At 47.2% G+C, this 18,299-nt stretch overlaps 1 non-coding gene across 1 annotated transcript; it reads left to right on the forward strand.

Moving 5' to 3' along the window:
- The first annotated feature begins 10,129 nt into the window (after positions 1–10,129).
- LOC118970570 (U2 spliceosomal RNA) lies at positions 10,130–10,319 on the forward strand. The gene has a single exon (XR_005058625.1). It is a non-coding gene; the product is annotated as a U2 spliceosomal RNA (small nuclear RNA).
- The last annotated feature ends 7,980 nt before the right edge of the window (positions 10,320–18,299 follow it).

The raw sequence follows: 18,299 nt of genomic DNA on the forward strand, positions 1-18,299 counted from the left end.
TAGGTGTTGTTAAATGTTTGCTAAAAGTACTCCATATTTCTTCAGTTCTAGGTGATCTCAGAAGCTGTTAGCATTGGATTAGGTAACCTAAGGAAACCATTTCTTCAGGGGTTAGGGACCCAACAGTTCTCAACATGTTACCCTTCTCAGACTTACAAGCTGGGAGCCTTGATTCCTTAAACCAAAAGAATGCTTACTGGTGCCCATTTGAGGCACTGGAGATGGAGGAATGATTCTTGTGGACAATTATTTCAACACTCCTGAAAGTACCCTAAGAAGGAGGCCAACCTCTCATTAAAAAGGACGGTCATAGCTGGGACACGTACACCCACTAAGCCATGTCCGCCTTTGTCACTGATGAAGTTTAATTGCCTCAAACTCTGCATCCCAGAGACTTTAAAAAGTTCTTCTGGCCAATGGTCTGCTTCCATATGGGCCGCCCATCATCAGTCAGCTAGCCATGCCTGGAAGTTCCTTGGCTAGATTCCCACCTTCCTGTGTGTGGCACGGATTGGCCATTGCCAAAGATTCTGGGACAGGAAGGGGAGGAAGCCAACTGGGAAGAGGGAGGCTGGCTGGCCAAACCTGACCAGCAAGGGCCCCAGCAAGGACGCCTACAGGTCCCAGAGTGAGATGGGTGTAGACTTACCCACTGGGCATCTGAGAAGACCCATAAAGAATCCGTCCTGCTGCACCCAAGCCTGACATGGGGTCTGTGCACTTCGGCTCAGCACTCTCCCTGCAGCTTCTCTGCCTACTCTGCAGCCAAGCCCAACAGCTCACCTTTCCCTGTTCCACCAGCTTCTCGCCTTCCAACATTTACTGTTGTTATTTTTGTCTCCTAAAAGGCTAATCCTATCCCCTCCACCATTGGAAACCCCCTCACCTACCCCTCAAGTTCAACTCAGTGACCTCCTCCTTCCTGACCCACATCAGCAAAATCTCCTCTCTGAAATCTCACGGCAATTTGTACTCTGTACACGGCTCTGCTGTTTTTCTACTTGGCTGTATGTGGGGTGATTGTCTCGTCCATCTTCCTAAGTTGGAGGCTCTTACAAACTAGTCTTGTCTCTTTCCCCAATAATTCTTGCACAATGGCATCGAAGGCTGGAAGGACCGGTGGATAGGTGCACAGAAGAGGCGAGGGAGGGAGTGAAGGAAGGAAGGTTGAATGAAGAAACAAGGAGTGTGTGAACACAGCCCTTTGTCCTGGGGGTCCGCAGTGTCCTACTTAGTGACCAGAGGCCTGGCTCACTGAAGGTGGGGTGGGAAAAGCCCTTCTCTGCATGGCTTCCTCCTGCCCCTCACCCCCTGCCTGAGGCCTCCCTTCAGGGCGTTCATCACACATGAGGAAAACATACGCCAAGGTGGAGAAGGGCTGGCCCTGCCCCAGGAAATACTCCCCTTCAAGGGCTGCTGCCCCCACAGGAAACCCTTGGGGGACAGACCGGTATGCCAGCCCTTCATTCCATGGCCCTGACACCCAGAAGTTAACAGCGACCACACACAGCGGGGGACACAAACAATCAGCCAGGGAGGCGCTGGATGTCACCGGCAGGCACAAATTCTCCCTGCCATACAGATGCACAAAAGCCAACATGGAGTCACGGCAAGAAAAGCTGCATGCGGAAATGATGCTTCCGTCAACCAGGACCCTGTGCACTGAGATTCACATCCACCAAGCTTTAGGGCTGTTTATTTTTATTTGGTTTGATTTGGTTTTAGATCTTTTACCTTTTCTGGAGGAAAAAGAGAAACAGTTCAAGAAAACTAACTGACATTCAAATTGTGGTCAAGGACAGTTCCAGAAAAAAAGAAAAAAGAAGGGAGCGTTAGCATCTAGAATTTCAGGGTCAGCTTTAGTAATGGCAGCACTGTTGACTCCCCCCAAGTCAGCGAGCACAGCAGCCCTCCCATGCAGGCTGTCCCAGGCCTATATGAGTGACTGATCTGATTCAGAACCCATACCCCAAAGGGTCCCAGGTAGCCCCGGGTTCACACTGCCTGTTTTCCCCTCCCTGGTCACTGAAGACGTGTGCACAGTGTTGCAGGCCACTGCCCAACAGGACAGAGCAGAAGTGCCCGTGTCTTTCCCACCACCAGCTCGCTGTGGGACCTCAGCAGGGGAGCAGGGTCCTCATCTGTAAAGCGGGGACGGTAATGACACACCCTGGCTGGGTGGCTGGGACAATACATGGAGACGGTGCAGGTGCTAAATGAACATTCGGCCCCCTTGCCTTCCTCCAGCTTTCCAGCCCTCTCCCCATCCCTGGCAGTCACTCCTGGAGAGGCCTCAGTGCAGCCCCCTAGGCCTCGGGCGGTCGCTCTGTTCCTCAGGAGAGATCTTTGGCCCCTCAGCCTCTGAGACCACCCAGACATTGTCCTCTGGAGCTGAAGGATACGGGGCAGGCACCTGCCATCACTGGACAACTCAGGCCCTACGGCTTTGCTCCACAGGGCTTGCAGCCGAGACAGCAGCTCCAAAATAGCTTGGGAAGGATGGAGACAAATAAAGCCCAAAATGTCTTCAGCGCATGGCCTGTCTCTCTGGCCATCTTTTCAGCTGGGCACCACGCCAGCTCCATCACATGCCTGAGATGCTGCATTTAGTCCCTGCAACGTAGGGACCAATGCTGTCCCTACAGATAAGGAGACTGAGGCCCAGAAAAGCACTTTCCTCAGTCATGTCTAGCATGCAGTAGAGCCAGCACCCAAGCCCATGGGTCTGGCCCCAGAGCCAGGTCTACAGGCTCGCCCCGTGGGGTGCTCCCCGTCTTCACACCCCAGGCTTCTGTCAAGAGGTGCCCTCATCCCAACGCTGCCGTGGCAGACCCACAGCAGGATGCACTTTCCACATATTCTTTCAGATTCTCACAGCAAGTTTGCACCATAGGTATCATTTTTCCATTTTACCAGATGAGAAATACTGAAGTCGAGACACTCCATAAAACTGTTAAGTCACAGAGCTTCTAAGAGGCCTCCAGAGCCCCTGACTTTGCCCAAGTCAGACTGTCTGCTCCCAGAAGTCAGCATCAGACACACAGAGGAAGCCAGAATTGCCACGTCCATGACCGTTTGAAAGGCAATGAGACCCCATCTGTTTGAGGGTTTCCTCTGTGAGCCCCAGGTACAAGCTGAGTTCCAGCCTGAGCCTCGAGGCCTCTGGGCCTTCTCCAGGAGCCCTGCAAACTGTCTGCCCCTGTTATCTGGGATGGGGATATATGCGCTAAGGGACAGATTCGGGGGGCTACTTCTATCAGGGCTAAACTGTCTGTTAGTAGAGAACAGAGCCCACAAGAATTACAGCAGAGGATGGGGACACTTTGATTTGGGGAGGGGGCATTGGGTGTTCAAGGGCTGTCAGGGAGACTAAGGAGCCTGAATGTGGAGGTGGGAGGGCCCAGAGAAAGGGGTGTGAATGTAAATTCTACCTTTTCCTGACAAGGGCCGGCCCACAACAGGATGCATGCAAACCCAGCTGTGAGGTGCGGTGAGTTCCATCCCTTCTGCCAGCTGTGCTGGGCAGCCCCCTGAGTCCAGCGTGGCTACTACTACCATTGCATTACCATGATCCTCGCCCATACAATTTATCTCTGTATTGCTACTGCTTCTCCTTCACATCCTGTGTGGCAACCAGTACAGAGCTGGTCCTCTCCTGCCCTGCAAGCCTCACCTGCCCCAGTGCAGAGCCCACGGAGCACAGAGCACTCCACACGCAGGCTCCGGCCTGGCCCTCTGGAAAGAGCCCCTCAGTACAACAAAGCATGACTCCTCAGCTGGACCTTTGTGCCTAGAGACTGAGATCCTGCCCTTGCCCAGGGAAGAATCCTGAGTGGTCACACAGAGATGTTGCCCCTTGTGGCCCCATAGCAGGATAGGCACCTCTGGCCTCTCAAGGACGAAGGATCCTGCTGCACAGGGTACGGTCGGGGCACCCTGAGCTGCCCAGAACAGAGTACAGTGTGCAGGGTTCCTTGGTTGAAGCAGAGGGCTCCTGTGCACCCTTAAATACTCATCTCTGCCTCTGGTGTGTCTACTCCCATCAAACCTGGGAACCTAGTGACGACTTCTCACACCTTGTGTCTTCTTATCTATGACTGGGAATCCAATAAATACTGATTGTTGATTTCATGCCCAGAGGTTTTTAAAAGAGCAAGTGGCTTTCAGGAGAGTGTGAACATGATTTAAAAAAACAAAAAACAAAAAGATTTGTAACTGGCCCCTATGAAATTATCTGGAGCTGTAAGTATGGCAACTCTTGGCACAAGAATAAATTTTTGGTTAGAAATACATTAGCCCCTCCTTTATCATGGCTCTCCAAGGATAATGAGGAACGGTGTCATATCAGTTAGCTATCGCCATAAAACAAGCAGCTCTGAGGCTTCATGGGGTCCGTCACTCACACATCTGGGTGTTGGCAGGCTATTGGCTGGGATGACAGAGGCACCTGGGCCACGTGTCTCCCATCAGCAGAAGCCAGCTCAGGTTGACAGTTCCAGGTTTCCAAAACAGGGAACAAGTCCCACCACACACGTGATTTCAGCCTCTGCTTGTTTCACAGCAGCCAAAGCAAGTCATGTGATAAGGCCCAGGCACTGAGTGGGAGGGCAGTCAGAGGTAGACAGGAAGGAAGCAGGTGTCAATCCGAGGAGGGATGAATTTGTGGCCATTTCTGCAGTCTACGGCAAGGGTTCAATGAACTACCAAGCAGGCTTCTTTAGCTACTATATTCCTTTTACAAGGACATCAAGAATATCTCTTCTTTAATCAGTGGTCAATAAAAATTTTAATGGATGTGCAAGTGAATAAACTACACAATGAAAGAAAGAAAAGAAGGAGTGAATGAACAAGGAGTGAGGGAGACAGTGAATGCAGGTCTAACACTCAAAGTGCCTAAAGAATATTGAGGTCCTCGGGCCTGGGGAGAAATACAGGAAATTTGAGAGGAAGCACGAGAAAGACATACAGATCTTTAAGGTACAATGTTATTAAAGAACATGATGTTAAGAAAGAAAAGGCATATAGATGCAGTGAGAGGAAACTAAAAACCAAAAACCCTAACTCCTCCAATCTTTTTCTTTCTCTAATCATAACATAATTCATTAATTTCCTCACTTGTTTATTTCAACAAATATTTATTGGGTATCTGTTCCGTGCCAGGCACTGGGCCCTATACTCATGATGTTGTCAGGTGGAGGGTGTTCTAAATGAGTGGTTCCTGGACCTATTGTGAGGCACATGTCCTTGCTTCTCTGAAGCCCACATCACTATCTGCACTGGAGAGGGGATACACTATTCAAGGTACACCACCGTGTTCCCTTCCCTCCTTAAGCTGGAGGGCTTCTCAGGGTGGGAGCTGCTGGGAGATTAAGTCCAGATCTGGTTTGCTGGATTGACAGGTTGGGGGCGCCTGGCCAGCATGACCTCCAAGCTACCTGGTAACTCTAATGCTCTAGGACAAGGATGAAATCTATGATAAGCACCTGAGTGCTGTCATCATTGCAACTGCAAATCCTATGCCATGCAGAAAGGATCCTGGTAGTCAACACACGGAAGCCACTAAAAAAAAACAACAGAAAAGCAAGGGAGGATCTTCAGAGCATCCCCAAGGCAGAGCTCCCCGGCCATGCACAACCTGCCTTCCCCAATCTATCAGCCATCATGCTGTCACCAACCCCAGCTTCCCTAGCGAAACCAAACAATTCAATTACCTAATTCCGAGCTCCGTTCTCCAAGGAACAAATGGAAGAGGCACAGCCCCCAGCTGGTCCTTGGTACAGAATAAAAGCAGAGGCAAAACATTATGCAGGAGGTTTTGACCCCCGGTTCCCTACCAACCTGTGCGTAGCACCCACTACACCCAAGATCTCCAAGTCGCCCTTTCTGCTCACTGACATCACCAGAGTGAGGACCGAGCTCCCTCCATTTCCTTCTCTAAGTCTTTCTGGGCATCCATTTACCGTATCTTATTTCTCCCCCCACAGGCTCAGGTATCCCTCCTTTTCTTACACCTCAACTATGAGTGTCATCCCCCTCCCTATCTTCATCCTCTCCCCCCACTAGCTATTTCTCCTTCACCTGCAAACACCCTAGAACCTTTCCTTCTCCCCATTTGTCATCAGCATAAGACGCTGTCCTTTGTGATGTGCTCCCCCAAGCAGGTGTGTCTTGCTAATGTCTCAACTCTTCCCCAATTCCCAGCAGACAGCTTGAAGGGTGAGGTTTGTCTTCAATGGCAGCACATGCTCAAGAGAGGAAATGATCTTAACATTATTGCTTGAGAATCCAGCTTCCTTCCCCTCCCCCAAGGCCCACACAATTAGTTGTGAACTACATACCTCCCGTAATACCTGTGTATCAACCCTTCCTCTTCAATCCTGAGCATCTTCCTCACAGCTGTTAAGGGCTATTGTTAGAGTCTTCTGGCCCTAGTTCCTTAATCACTACCACCACCTTTTAAAATTCATAGCCTGTTTGGGGCCAAACCTTGTATGTGTCTCTGTATATGTCTCACACTCCCTTCAGCCTGGAAGAATTCACCTCTTCCCTGCCAAATCCTGCCCACTTTCAGAGCCTGCCCAGTGGGGCCTCCTCCAGAAATCCTCTCATGTCCCACCCTGCCCCTCCTGCCACCCCACGCCCTATGAGCGGGAAGTCATCTCACACTCCTCTGAGTACCTGTAGCTCTACCTTCATCCCTGCCCTGAGATGCTTATCACTTTCCACATTGTGTTCGTGTATTTTCCTTTCTCCCTGCTGCTGATTCCTTGAAAGATGTAACTTAGTCCTTTATATCTTTATATTCCCCAAAGACCTAGGGACTATGCCTTTGGACAGATCTGTTGAATGAATGAATGCATGCATCAAGCCCCCAGCTTTCACAGAAGGCAGTCCCAGAACATCTATAGCTCTTTGGGCAGAAATTTGGGATTCTTGCCCAGAAACAATTTGGTGATTGTAAAAGTATCACTTGAATTATTTACCAGAGCTATGTCTCTTGACAGCCATCTACAGCCACCTCTGTGTAGAAGCAATGAAATTAAAATCTGCTGTATTGAACCAAATTCCTTGAGAGCTCTATCTTTGCCTCCCAGCCCCCTCCACATATGGAAGATGGAAAGCTGAAGCCTCTCTCCTGTTTCTGCCCAGAACTGTGAACAGTCACCGCACAAACCTGGCCACTCCACCCCCACCCCCAGCTCAGCCACTGAGCTCATGTCTTCTAGCCTAATTCATTTTCTCAATAGATGGGGCAAATACCTAGCACATATTATTTATAACTTTGTGATAAATAAGCCTTTTACAGAAGTTATTCAAGGAGTTCTGGGGAATTTCAAGGATAACTTTCAGCAAGTTCCAAAGGTCGGGTCAGCCTGGGATACTGGCCCATAGTATTTGCTGTCCTGTTCATCTGTTTTGAATTATTAGTCTTACCCAGCTTCAGTCAGCTCTCAATGGACCAGCTGTGCTTTAGCTCTCTGGCTATATTTTATTTCGATAGTGGGCAAAGGACTTTAATAAGTATTATTTGTGCTAAACTGACAGTGGGGAGAGAAAAAAGGGATTTTAATGAAATTCAAGCTCTAGCAGATGTGCTGGGAAAGATAGGTTATACCTGACCAGCCACCACATACCCCCACAAACATGCCAACAGAGCAGTGGTACCCCTTCCATGCAGAGGCAAGAAGGCCCTGTGCTAAACCCGGCAGCGCAAAGATGGGGCCATACGGACAGGGCTTTCCCAGAGAGCCAGGAACCCGTGGGCTAGCCGGAGCCATTTTTTATGTATGAATGGCCCTCTGTAGATGTTGCAAATATAGGTTCCCAGGAGCAGAAACTGACTCAAATCTAAATCTGCAGAATGTAACACTCTGCCAACGCACAGTAGGCACTCAATAAATATTTATTGGATTGGACTGGGCTGGGTTGGGTTGGAATGGATTGGATTAGGTCAGACTGGACTGGGTTGGGTGTTGGGTTGGGTTGGACTGGGTTGGGAGGGGTTGAATTGAATGGAATCAATCTAATTGGACTCCCATTTTCCCCTCTACTCTATCTGTAGTTTCCTTCCACAAAGCCTTTTATTTTTAAATTTTTCTTCACTTTCCTTTTGTTTTTGTTGGATTTTTGTTTGGGGGAGGGGCTGGGGTTCTTTTTTTCCCCTGGTTTGTTCATTTTGATTGTTTAGGTTTGATTTTGATTTACCCTGAGAACAAATTTGCCTGAGGCAGAAGTTTAACTTACCATGTAAAGGTCTTTCCAGATCTAGACATTTCTTCCCAGACAATTTAGCAAAATTCATTTTCCATTCCTGAGACCTAAGACTATCAGTCTATTATTCTAGAAATGGTGTGGAACAAAGAACTGAAGAATCTGTCTCATCTTACAGCCTTTTAAAATGGCAAAATTAGTATCATCCTGTTATATTTTTGAAGATGGCTTTTTCCCTAGCCTGCACTAATTTGCAAATCTTTGGCATATTCCACCAGGCACACATGCGTTCTTTAAAAAGTACTTGGTGAAGTGAATTGACTGTCGAAAGCCTGCATTTGTTCACCTCTTTGGTTGTTTGTTTTTAGCTTCAGAAGGTAGAAAAATGTCTCCGCCTGTGAGAAATCAATCAAGGGCTCCCTTTGTCTTTAAACTGAGGTACATTCTGCTAGATTCCCTTGTTATAAACATCTGTTCTTCTCACTTCACAGAGTAAATAATATGGCCTGAAGTAACGCTAGCTTGGTTATTTTTTTAATATCAAATTATATTTAAAGTGTGCTTGTATGAATAACGTCGATTTACTTACTATCAAACGTGAATTTTTCATAGTGGGTTTTCTCGAGGAATGTCCATCTCTTCTTTGTTCTTTCAGAAAAGACAATTAGAAGTGGGTGGGTGGGTCCTGCACCATCTCCTTCTTCAGACACAGAGCCCTGGGCTGAGGCCCCAGGCAGGCTAGCCTGCCAGCCAGAGTGGCCTGTGGATTCGAGTTGGGGAGGGGGCAGGGTGTTGCTTCCTATCACGATGAATCCTTTAGATCTGTTTCATGAGGAAAAGCATTCTTGTCGTAAAAAGGAGAGAAAAATGCAGGTTTTTTCCTAGTGCTTCAAAGCATTTAAGGCCAGCTGCATGTCCTATGTCAGCTGCTGGGCAAGGTCCTTGGGCGCACTGCAATTTCTGTGTCCCTTTCTCCCAGGTCTTTGCTTTGGGTGCTGTGGGTAGACTGTGCTTGATTTCTCCCACCTCTTCTGGAGAGCCTCTTCTCTAGCACCTTCCCAGAGGCAAAGCTTTAGGGACAAAAGTGTTATTGTTCTGGTTAACTTGCTGGTTAACAAACACTCCAAAATTTGTGGTGAACAATTTATTATTGTCTCTCATGGATCTGTTGACTGGATCAGCTGGGCAGATCTCTCATGGGGTTGTAAATCAGATAGACAGGGGCCAGGGCTAGAGTTATCTAAAGGCTTTTCTAGACTGGACGTCCAAGATGGTGCACTTAGTGGCTGAGTGGACACTGTCAGCTGGAGGTCAGCTGTGGTTAGTGACCAGAGCACCTTCATGTGGCGTCTCCATAGGGCTTTTCATGGCATGGCGGCTGGGTCTCAAGAAGGAATGTCCCAAAGGGCGTAGACAGAAGCTGCAGACTTGGCCTTAGAAGTCCCTGGAGTCACTTCCTCCATACTTGTTGTTCACGCAAGGCATTAAGGTCAGTCTGGACTCCAGAGGCAGAGAATTCTATTCCACCTCTTGGTAAGACAAGAAGTATGCAACACAGGGGGGGAGGGAACTGATGGCAGCCATCTTCGTCTAACACAGAGTAGTACCATATTCTTCCCTTACCCCAAGATTCTAAAACCATTTTATTCATTTCCAACCCTATGCTATCTCTATCCCCCTTCCCTCAAACTCATGATCTCTCTAATTAATGCCTTCCATTAAGAATGTATCTCCTCCTACACATCAATCAATAAAAGGGGTTTGACAGTTTTCTTTGTAAAACCAGTCCTGAGCTTAGAGCGCAGAAGGTTTGACTCAGAGAATGGCAACACAACACTGGAGAGGTCTTTTTTTTTTAAGTTACTGTTGGAGGGGATGAAAATTCAGCAGAAAATAATGAATCTTAAGAATTGGCCTAATTGCTTGTCCGCCTTTTGGCTAAGATCAAGTGTAGTATCTGTTCTTATCAGTTTAATATCTGATACATCCTCTATCTGAGAACAATATATTAAATGGGTTTTTGCAGCAGGAAATTGGAGTAGGAGCTTGCTCCTTCCCCTGCAGCATCAGCCTGGTAGTGCAGTACTTCCAGGAAGGGTGCACCCCTTCTTTCACCATGGTAACAAAAGATCATGATTAGTAACATTTTTCTGTTCCTAGATAGAGCTTACGTTTTTTGGATTCCAGTGCTATCTTCCATTTGGGACATGGGGCTTGAATTATTTAAATCACACATAATTTGTGATCAGAACATTCAGAGCAAGACTATAGATGGGACTCTTCTGTTGACAGAAAAAGAAAGAAATGGTGAAGTGGCTGATCAATGTTTGATTCAAAGACTTTTAAATATGCCTTCTGATTTGGAAATTTACCAAGAATCTTTTGAGAATAAATTCCTAGAAGAAACAAGGAAGTTCTATGCAACAGAGGGAAGGAACTTAGTGCAGAAACTAGAGCCTACTGATCTGAAGAAGCAAAAGAATCTTTAATTGACACAGACTGCATTGAAAGATATAAGGAAAATCCAAACCACTTCAAGTATGTTGCATAAAACTCTGGCCTTAATCTGAACATTTTATACTCTTTCCACTTTCAGTGGGTACCTCATGGTTCTGTCCATTGAATAAATACTGGTGTCTGAATAAAAGCAATGTATTAAAAATATAAATGCAGAATTAGAATTTCCATCAACATTATCAATTAAAGCATACACCTCTATGAGTGAAAATTTCTTTAAATGCCACTATCCACAATCTACTTAATCATCTAAAAGTACCTGGATTATTTCATACTCTTTGCTATCTATGCTCTATTACAATATGTTTAATGTTGTCTACATGTAGAACAAATTATTCTCAGGAAGAGCAAGAATATATCCAAACATTTAAAGGAAAATGGCAAAATGATTTATATATCTATATGGTTTAAGCCTTATTTACATATAAGAATTAAAGGTATCTATTTGTCTTTACTACTGGCCTTTCTGTTTGAAATTTATCATGTAATAATAGAAAATACTTACTATTATAGTATGGAACCAGTCTTATAATTTATCTGCAATAGAAAAAAATAATTTCAGACTTCTTGAAAACAATTTTCTTTATATATATATCTACTTATACTACCTATTATAAAAAATAAAAAATAAAAAGAATTGGCCTAATTCTAAAAACTTTCTGTTTAAAAAGAAAGTGAGTGTTCAGTTCACATCAAAGCTCTGTAGAACACGAACAAGGTTTATGCTGCAAATCCTTACAGCCCGTCTCCTCCTGTCTGCCTCACCCGGGAGCCTGCAGGCCCAAGGCTGCTGTGCCAGAAGCAGAAAGACCGGTGTTCACTTCCCCCTATAAGTAGGAGCCTCTTCACCAGCCCCTCTGGTTGCCCTGGGCTCCCAGCAACCCATCAGGGCCTCCTCTGCTCTGAGACAGAGCTTCGGGGGTCTGCGGGAAGTTCCCTGTGGGACAAAGCCCCCTCTCCAGCCTCTCCACCCAGGAGGCTGAACGTTGTTGGAGAGAAGTTACTGCCAGTTTCTTCAGGATCATCCAGCAGTGCGGGGAGCCCCAAAGGCCAAGGGGACATTGTTATTTGTACTGAATGAACTGTTTTACATCATCATCTCCCAGGAGGCGCTGCGGACTGGGGAAAGAGCACTGGACAGGGAATCCCACAAGCTGAGGTCCTGTTCTCCACCTGAGGTCTGGGTGGCTCTGGGGGCTCACCTGGAAAATAAAAGTCCTACTAGGGAATAATCTTTAGACCTCTTCCATCCCCAAATTGTCCTTCCAGAAAACTAAAGTCAGGAAGAGCTGTTGGCATTACAGAACATCCCATGCCACAAAGCCACACAGAATTTCTGCTCCCCTTATCCTGCCAGGATGTACTGCAGTCCCGAAACTATTTGAAGTGACTCATCTGTCCCCAGGCCCTGGCCCTCCAGGACAGCCAGCCTCTGTTCAGGCCACGGTGGGCAGCTGATAAGAGGAAGAGTTTGCAAACTTGCTACCTAGGATAAAATGCACAAGCTGTTCTCCTAAAAGGCATGGACTCGGGGGTGGTGGGGGGTGAGTTTCCTCAGTGCTGGAGGTCTCTATATATTCTTCAGATCTTAATCATGAGGTCTTAAAAGGGGTTGGGGTGGAGGGTGGAGGCCGAGGGGGAGGGGAAACGGGAAGAAAAAAAACTCCACTGCAACAAAAAAAGGGGCAGCCTCACATTCTGGTCCTGTGAGACCCAGAACCCCATTCAGAGTTTTCAGAAAATGGGGTCAGGCATGTCTTGTGACCTGAGATCCCAGAGCGCCTCTGTTCCCCGTAATTATCTACTACAGCACTCTGCCTGCCAAATACAATGAAACAATTTGTCACTTCAATTATCTGTCAGTCAACACCGAGGCCTTTTCAACAGGCCAGCACATGTGTTTGAAGAGCTTGTCAGTGAGGGCTGTCTAGCCAGACCCATAACCATGGAAAATGGAACCTTTGTTAATTCTGGTTCTTAGAAAAGTAAATCCATTCAATTTCTCTCCTCTCGGTCTCTCTTCTTTTCTAAATGCCTTCAGTTTGGAATTTGCACAGGAGCTGAATTGGTGCTGCTCTGAGCCTTAAGTGACTGGCCAGAGGATTTGCATGAGGAAGCAGAAATTAATTATTCCTTTCGAGGCTTTTTCCCCTGGTTTCTGTAATTCTGTGTTTAGAAGTGAGATTACACCCTGCATTACCAGCAGCATGGGGGTGCGGCAGGGATGGGAAGTGGGGGCACACGGGGGGCAGGGAGATGTTTGCATTTTGCCAGCCCTCCCCCGGTTCAGTCCTAGCGGCAGGCGTCCCAGCTTCTCCTTTCGCGGATGAAGAGAGCAGCCGGAGGCCCAGGCGCCAAGTGGGGGCTCCCCAGGGCAAGGTCCCTTGGGGGTGGGGGGTCTTCAGAATCTCCCCCGGAGAAATAAAGGGAAAGCAAAGCTGCCCTGGAAGCTCCCACCCGGGGAGCAGGCCTGAGGCCGAGTCACTGAGGCCCAGTGGGGAAATCTGTCCCTTCCTTGATTTCCCAGAACTGCACGGCTTGAAATACTCCATCCCAGCATCAGACCATGTGCAAAACTGCGCGTCTCCATTCGGGGCTGGAGATAGAGGACGGTTATAAGGCAGTGCGCCGCCCCACAGCGGAGCTGAAGGACCCTTCAGGGCTCACCAGGGCCTCCCCACACACAGAGCGGCCCTGTGTTTTGAAGGTCAGGGCTGGACACGCTCACTCATGACTCCATCATGGCAGTGGTGGCTTGGCATTTCTAGTTTTTACAGTGATTTTTTTAATACATTGTCCTATAGCAAGTAAAATCTTAATGTGTTTTAAATTTACACATATACATATACACATACATATACATGTACATATATATATATATATATATGTATGATTTCACGCACAGTGGAGTTTTATCCTCCTTTGGACACTTACCAATTCTCCCTGCAACCTGAGAATCTGTCCCCTCCTGACAGGGCCTCAGGCTTTGTGTTCCCATAACAAGCCTTAGGCTGGAATATATTACTTCCCGGGCCTGCAGAGGGTTTCCCTGCCATCCTTCGGGTCCCAGGCACCGCAGAAGAATACTCCCTGGGTTTTCCGAGCACTGAGTTCTGGCCCCAGGACATCTGAAAAAATGGATCCCTGAAGATTTTCAGACCCAACTCCCTGTGTCCCCAGGAGCTCTCAGCGCGCCCGCCCCCCCACCCTCCCCAACACGAGAATCATTCTTCCCCTTGCCCCTTCTCTGCCTGCATCCCTCCCTGCTACTCACCTCCTCTCTGCTTCCCCCTGTCCTCTTTCTTCTCCTTCTCCCAGCTTTCCTTTCCCGCCTCCTCCCTGAGGGTCCTTTCCCCGGATTGCTTCCTGCCCTTGTCCTGCCTAGTGATTCTCTGCTGCTTTTTCTCTTTGTCTTCTTTGAGCCCTAACAGTTTCACAGCCATCGCTGTAGCCCTGGGTCGTACAAAGAAAGAAATCATCCTTTTTTCCCGCCCCCACTTTATAGTAAGAAAATACAAGCCAAAGTGGGGAGGTGTTACATTCAGGTAGGAAGGTGGGGTGAACCTAGCAAATAAGGAAATCAGAACATCACCGCCAGATAGGCCCCTCCCAGCCAGGCCCCCTGATGGAAGCGTACCTCCACGTCACCCCAGGACAGAGCATACTTTCCCCCGCTTGACTTCAGGGCGGACGGCTCTAAGGAGGCGTCCTGGCACCCAGCCTGAATGCGGTACAAGAGGTGATTGGGCTTTTCTCCTAAGCTCTGAGTAGAGCCTCTCATCAGCTCTCCAGGAAGAGTCCGTAGTGGGGAACAAGACTCCAAGAGAAGAAAACCGCCTTTCTTTCTGAACAAGCAACAGGCCTTACAAGGACGAGCACGCACTCTGTGAGGCCACACACTTGCCCCAGTGTACTAACAATTAGCAAAATCTTTTGGAATGTTTTCAGGAAAATATACATACAGAAGAGAAGCGCAAAATCATTCCATGAATTATTTTCTCAAACTCCATGTTTTCAAGGGGGCTCACTTTCAACAAGCCCCTGCTTCATTCTCCCCCAGTTTCAGATTTTATTCTGAAATTGATTTGGGCCTTCATCCAAAACTCGATCCTACCGTTAGGATAGGGAATAAGTAGCCAGCAGGACCACAGGACAAGCTGGGGCCCACGCCCCAGGGCACGGCCTGGCGAGCAGCACCTCCGCAGGACCCAGTCTAGGCAGGGGCAGGGCAACTAACAGGCATCTTCCGGGCGGGGCTGTGCGTGATGCTGCAGCACCGAGGCAAAGGCCAACGGCCTCGCTGGACGGGGCAGGGTCACAGAGGAGCACAGCCACCCGTGCACGCGTTTAGGGCAACAGCTGCTGGAGGGAGGGGCGTTCAGTCTGGTTTCTCTCAACTCCCAGACAGGCATGCCAGCGCTCTCACCTACCCCCCCCCCCCGCCTCTTTCCCAACTTCCCTGCTGACCTACGCCTCCTCCCCAAAATCCCCTTCATTTTATTGACGCCAGTGTCTAACCTTTCACCTCGGGCAACCTCCCGTTTGTTCCTTGGGGAACCCGGGGACAGGGCTGCCCTCTCTCCTCTTCACTCCCCAGGGAAAAGGGGGCAGAAAGAGCCCTGAGCTGAATGAGCACGCTGTGTCTCCCCTGGGGGGGGGGGAGGGGGCTGGGTCTAATCCCTTCGCCCACCCTGCGGTCGAAGCGTTTCCCAAGGAGTTCTCAGGAACATGGCCTTTTCAGCAGATTTTTCAGTTTTCTCATCCTGCTTTTAGATAGTCCCAACTTTTCCTTTCTGCAGCCAATCTCCCTTGAAGCCTGGACAAGAAGAAATATATTTGGAAGGTAGTGACAACGGCCTGCTGCAGTGAATTCCCGACTAGAACAGGCCTGTGGAAAAAACCTTCCATCCAGAAGAAGGAAAGGGACCCCCAGAGGAAATAAGGTCAAGCTTTGACTGTGTGCACTGCTGTTCTGGTCAACCCAGTGTCCAGAGAAGCCACAGGGCTTGGAGACCTCTGGCCTGAATGCCTGAATGCCTCAGTTGTTTGGGTAGTTAAGGCTTTAAAACTTTCCCTTACCCTCTATTCCATTTAGCATTCTCTGGCTATAATCACAAAATGTCCAAAATTGGCAATGTGTACCACTTCTCTTGGGTGACGCCATACAGTAAATATTTTACATACACTTTACACAGAAACCCAAAAATGTTTTGCTGAAACCAGCACATATGCAAATTTTCCACCCTTCTCAGAAACAGTGTGTTGTCGGGCAGCTGCGTCTGGGGAGGTCTGTCCTTGTGCACTAGGTGAAACCTCAGCCTGATCAGGGGAGGATTCTTGACTCTGATTGAGAAAGGATTCTCAGACAGGTCTGAGGAGTGTAGGTAAGGAAGGAATTCATTAGAGTAGCAATTAACTGCAGCAGCCATGCAGGCAACAGAGAGCAAGGGAGAACACAGGGAGGAAAGGGGGCTCATTGAACTCCTGCTTGGTGTATGGCAGATCCCTTGCCAACTCCTGAAGCTGTGGTCACCTGGTGCCCAGTGTCCACTTGAATCTGCACAGCGTAGAACAAGTGCCTTACCACCCTAGGATTTGGGGGAGCCACAGAGCACGAGATGGAGTGAGATTATGTTCTGAAAACTTCCCAAAGGCAAAGAAAGGAGATTTTCAGGCAGGCTACTAAACAGCATGATGTTACAGCATCCTGTCCGGTCACCCAGGCAATGGGAACTTGCAAGCCCAAATCAGAGCTCTCAGTAGTCCTTCCCTACTTGTCTGAAGTAGAACAGCAAGAGTGAAGCCTAGTTAGTGCTGAAGGGATCTGCCCTTATTCTGAGCAGGGGTTCAATGAACTTCCCTTTCCTCCCTCTAGCAAATTGAATGAAATAGCAAAATAACAAAGACACTTACAATGGAAGAGCACAGAGACAAAACACAGTAAATTGAGCAGTGAGAAGTCTTTATTTAAGGCAAAGTATACACTCAAAGAAAGAGAGTGCAGGCAACCTCAGAGAAGAGGCATGCTGAAGGGCTTAGAAGACAGCTTTTGAGACTTTCAAGAATGGGGCAAAGGGCCAGGAGGAGCATAGGCTGACTTATGGTCTCAGGGTGCCTACCTCCAGTGAGAGATATCGTGTCATCACCTGTAGTCTGTCTTCTAGATACTTTGTAAGATAAACTTAGCACAAGGAATTTCTTGATCTGTTCTTCTCCACGATAGTTATTACCCTCAAGCAGTGGGGACATACCATTTAGGACTACTTGCCTTGCCTTAAGATAGGATAAGTTATCGGCTGATTACCATAAAATGTTAGGAATCTTACCTCCTAACTCCCTGGTTTTTAAAATGGAATCTTAGCCTTAAGATGGGGTCCTTCCTGTTCTTTCTATACTGTTTATATCTTGGCAGTTTCATCATACACAGGTAAAATTAATCATGATGACTGTACCATATATCTCTGCCCTACCTCAAGTGAATAAAGCTTCTTGGGTTATGAAGCAAAAGCGCTTAAAAAGCAAACAATGCAAAATTTTAAAACAAACAGAACTTCCCTGAACTCAATGAGAATAAACCATTTTAAACTATCTTTACATTTAAGTTAGTAAGCATCACCTACATTAACTGAATTTTCCAACTTGTTTTATAATTACTTATCGGCTTGTTATTATTAAAATTCCAACTCAATAAAAGTGATGTGCAATCATATAAAATGACTGCAGTTTTGGGGGAGTTTGCTGCCAAGCTGGGAACGAGGAGAAAAGCACTTAAGTAAAGGCTCAAAGTCACAAAGCCTGGATCCTCTCCCAAGTTGTTGACAGAGAAAGTGGTTAGCATTGATAGAGATAACAATTCATTCATAACATAGAACTAAAACTGGTGAGTTGTCTTACTCTCAGGTTTGATGGATCAAACTAGTGTGGATAAAAGCACTTCAAAATTTACAGATGGGCTGATGACCCCGTGCAAACCCCAACTCCAGATTTTAAAGAACAAAACAAATGAAAGATATTTTTTAGTCTTCAATGCATGTAAGTAGTCATGAATGTGTATATGTATCAAATACATATGTGTACATATACATAGAATAAACATATATGGGCAATGTATGTATATATACATATAGACACATACCCCATATATGTAACCGCACAGGTCAGAATGTCCATCAGAGTTTTGCCCAACTCTTTGTAAGTGGGTTCATTGAGCCTGTCAAATGTGGAATAAATATCTGCAGATTTTAATTCATGTTTTATAGTCTAATCTAAAATGTTGGTTTCACCATATTATCAATATAATCACTTAACGTTCATGTAGACTGTAACTTACGGGGAATTTTTCATTTATAAAGAAAAAGGGAGGACCACGGGTATTTTTCATTCTCTCATCCATGGGGGATTCCAGTCTTTTTTGAATGAGACAGCAGCAGTAAGGAAGATCAAACGGTGTCATACAAAACTTGAGGGAGCTTCTCATGACCTTGCTCAGAGGAAACTTCTAGCATTTCCCCACAAAGAGCTATCTCAGCCATCAGAGAAGGGAACGTTCCTAGAAGGTGCAAGCAAAGGCT

The sequence above is a fragment of the Manis javanica genome, chromosome 12 (genome assembly GCF_040802235.1).
Source record: "Manis javanica isolate MJ-LG chromosome 12, MJ_LKY, whole genome shotgun sequence".
Lineage (NCBI taxonomy): Eukaryota > Metazoa > Chordata > Mammalia > Pholidota > Manidae > Manis > Manis javanica.